Source organism: Corvus brachyrhynchos, unplaced genomic scaffold (assembly GCF_000691975.1).
Source record: "Corvus brachyrhynchos isolate BGI_N302 unplaced genomic scaffold, ASM69197v1 scaffold89, whole genome shotgun sequence".
In the NCBI taxonomy this organism is placed as follows: Eukaryota; Metazoa; Chordata; class Aves; order Passeriformes; family Corvidae; genus Corvus; species Corvus brachyrhynchos.
Window position 1 is genome coordinate 2,025,075 of NW_008246063.1, and position 4,028 is coordinate 2,029,102.

A 4,028-nucleotide genomic window follows, 5' to 3' on the forward strand; every position below is an offset into this window, starting at 1 on the left:
AGGGTCACCCTAGAACACATTGCACAGGATTCCATCCAGATGGCTCTGGAATATCACACAGAAGAAAACATTTTGTTTAATTTTCCCAACATGTTTGCCAGAACCACTCATTAAAAAGTTGTCAGACAATCAACATGGCAGGTTTCCTTTTGTTATCTGTTTGATTCCCTCTCATGGAACAATCAAGAAATTTTGCTGTGATTTCTTTTTCTTCACCAGAGGGCAAAATAATAAAAGTAACTCACACAGTACTACTTTTTGCCTTCAAACTCAGGTTTAAAAAGTCTTGAACTTGCAGGCAGGAATCCCCCTGTTCCTAGACCAAGGCTTAATTATCTGAATTTTAAATACAGTTTTAGATTTACTAGTGCTGCCTGATAATTAGCTTTCTGCTTTTTTCCCCTCACTGACTTTTTTTGATAAGGCTTCTATAGAACCTTGACGTGCATAACTCATTAAGTCCCATTTGTAATGCAGCACATCCCTCTGCCTCTCTCTGCTCTGTCCCAGGCTTGGAGCAGAACAGGAGTCTAATTGGCACTGTTTACAAACCACTGCACTTGGGAAGATCTGTGCCTCCGTTTGATAAATAAAGATGCAAGAGATGAGAAAATTATAACTAATTCATGCCTTGAGCCATTTGTGAATTAAGAAAGAAAGAAGTAAGATGGGAAAAGAGATGCAAAAAGAGAAACAGCTGCATTTGGAAGGTAAATAGTCTACTTTGAAAACAAAGAATCTGGAGTTTTTTAAGAGATGGGTTGAAAGCAATTGATGATTTATGAGGTGCATTGGATCAATAAAAAATTGCCACGCTGAAGGTTGAAAGGCTAAAAATCAAATAAATCAAATAAATAAAAAAAAAATAGAAAGAAAAAGAGAAAAAGAAGAAGTCTTTGCAGGACTTTGCACTGCCCTACTTTTTAAGGATAATTTCTGTGATAAATCAGAATCTGGCCCACATGGACTGAATGAAATTTGCTATTGTTAACAAGTTTTTTTTTACTTAACTTAGGCATATGATATATCAGAGAGTCCTTAAATCAGGTGGCTGGACCCTGGGAAGAGGACAGTGGGGGGACAACCCCTTGGAATTACAAAGTAAGAGTAAGAATTGAGCCATACTCCTCTAGAATAATATTTCAGCAGGTGTTGACTTGCTATGAAGGAACTTCCAAATCCACAGGTGTCATCATTGTCTCCAATACCCTTCAGCAACACAACGGAATCATGATTTTAAGTGCTCTTTAATAGTAGCTCATTATATAATCAGAAGCATAACTGATCTAATAGTGATGTTGAAACTCACTCTTTTTTTTTGGTTTTTTTTGGTTTTTTTTTTTAATGATGTGATAGAAAAACACATATAGCTTAGGGATTAAGCTGATAGTTCAAGCTGAAAGGTAATCATCCATATTCACTGGAATCTAATTGCATACATGAAAATTATAAAATATAGAATAATAATATAGAATTAGATAATTGTGTTTGGGAGCAATTTCTTCATTTCTTAGCTCTAATTGATTGTAAATCAACCTTCATGAAGTATTAAATCCTTTGAACAACCTGAAGTACTAAATCACTTGAACAATAAACCTTTTTACTTTAAGGAGTCTGTCTGTTCCCTGTGGGAAAACTGGGAAAATCTGCTTTTCTGGGATTGAATACCAGTCCCGGCTGCTTCTCACCTATCCTGGGACAAGATGTGAGTTGAACTGGGGAAGTAACCCCAGGGGTAAAGGGGCAGAAGACAATTGGCAGCAACTCAATGGATTTTTCTTAGAGAGAAAGAACTCTTGATTCCAATGTGCAAGAAATTGGGCATGGAAGAAGGAGACCAGCATGTCTGGGTAAGGACCTCCTGATCATAATGAAACATGGGAAAAAATTGCCTAGGCAGGGACACTGACACTGGGAAAAATCTTGGGATATTACAGTGTTCAAGATGAGGTTGAAAGGGGCTTTGAGTAACCTGTTCTAATGGCAGATGTCCTGGGCCGTGGCAGGATGGCAGGACTAGGTGATCTTGAAAGGTCCCTTCTAACCCAAAGCATTCTCTGATTCTCTAAATCATTTGTCTGTGTCATGCCTCTGCTTAATGCATTTGGGAAGAGCTGTCATCCTGCTGTGTGGATGTAGTTTGTGGATTAATAAGAATTTCTAACATACAGTGTTGTGCCAATTCCAGAGTTCTTTTTTTATTAATTAATTCCCAGAATGGCCTGGCATTTTAATAAAGAGTTATCATCACATGTATCCAGGGAGGAGGTAGGCAGATCGTGAGGGATGAAAGGAGGATTCTAGTTCAGTGGAGCCATCAGCTACACTGAGACCTGCACATGTTTACTAATCAGTAAATATTACTGTTTCTGCCCTTCTGGTATGTTTTATTATATCTTCTCTTTCCTGAAATAAATCAAGCTCTCATCTTCCTGAAGCAGAACAAGAATAAAATCTGGATTTCCTTTGGAAAAATAGAAACCCAATTCTGAGATGTAGGAAAACTTTGTCAGACAAAAATTTCAAGACAACAAACATCAGAGTTTAGTGTTATACCTGAGAATTTATTCAATTTTGTTTCCATGAGTTAAATAATGATTTTTGAATGACAGGTTGTCTTTGGGTGACTTTATGATGTGCATCCCCTATCGCTGCTCTATGCCCAGACATGATTCCTGTGCCTTTCTGTGCCTTTAAAACTGGGTGCGAAAAAGCCAGACAAACTTTTCAAAGCAGCTTGTGCTCCAAGGTCACTCTACTCCTCTGAGTGCTTCTGCAGCAGCAAGTGCAGAGGATGCACCCTTTTCGCTGCTTTTTAGCCAGCTTTCTGTTCTGTTTCTCTGGAGAGAGAAGGGGAGTTAAACTTTTGTTCCCGGGACTTTGGCTTCTTCTTCTTCTCTTCTGGAACTGTTCAGAACACACCGGAAGACCCTACACTGTTGGCCTGGAGGGGGTCCTACACTGATCCAGAGGAGAGAGAGACCACCCCCACAGAAAGGACCGAAATCTTCCCAGGTTACTCTTCACAGCGAGAGGTTTTATTATTTAGCATTATTCTTTTCCCATTGTGCATTGTGTCTGTTAGATAAGTATTTTTTTCTTTCACTTTCCTCCGAGGAATTTTTTCCCAAACCTGGTGGGGGAGGGGTGGCTGAAACCTGCCTTCTATCAGAGGACGTTCATTTTGGAAGTTCCTCCGAATTTGCCTCAAACGGGAACACAGGTGAATACTGGCATCTTCACGATATGTGGAAAAAGGCTTTCTGTCACTATGGGTGCAGCACACAGGAAAGGGTTTGAAATTACAGACAGTGATTTCTGGGAGATATAAGGGCTGCATGGGGGAACACCTTGTAAACTGTCTCAAAAGTCCTTGAAAAGCCACTGAAGAAACACAGAAGCTGACAACACACTTCCATTGGCTGTTCTGAACACTGTATTGCCAGCTGAAAGTTTAAAGGGGGTCAACCATTTTCAAAAAATTAAGAAATCACCGGTCTACAGAGAAGACAGCAATCATTTTAAACTATTAGGTCTTGTATGAGAGAAAATAAAAAATGTTTATTGAAAGTGAAAGAGAGAAGAGAGTGTTCTGGAGTTTGCTCCATAGAGCCAAAATACACATCTTGATTTTTTTTCATCAACTTCTCTTCACTTCAAATATATAGTAAGATATCTCACAGGTCTGGTCTCTCTGGATTCTTAATTTGATTTCTGAAGAGATCTCTAGTTTAAGAAAAAAAAGACTTGTGCAAGGCACCCACTTCCTTCATAGCAGAAACCTTGAGATTATCTAATGAAGCTAAACGTGAAATGAGCAATTTCAGAGTCCTGCAGCCAATAGATCCTGACCCGGGGTACTGCTGGATGGAAAACATCTGGTAAATTTGGAAGTGCAGGACAGATTTAGAAAGGTAACAGCTTGCAAGGGTGGCAGGTGAAGGAGAGAGCAAGGCTGGGAAGAGGGATAGGTTAAAGAGGTGGAGGAGAGATATAGAAAAATGTGGTTTTGAAATGTGTGTTTATGA

General features: G+C 39.3%; 1 long non-coding RNA gene across 1 annotated transcript in view; it reads left to right on the top strand.

Annotated features, from left to right (window-relative positions):
* The first annotated feature begins 2,757 nt into the window (after nt 1-2,757).
* LOC108449728 overlaps nt 2,758-4,028 on the top strand; it is an 11,447-nt gene continuing 10,176 nt past the window's right edge. The window contains exon 1 of the long non-coding RNA XR_001866007.1: nt 2,758-3,035. This is a non-coding gene — a long non-coding RNA (uncharacterized LOC108449728). The remainder of the gene's footprint in view (nt 3,036-4,028) is intronic.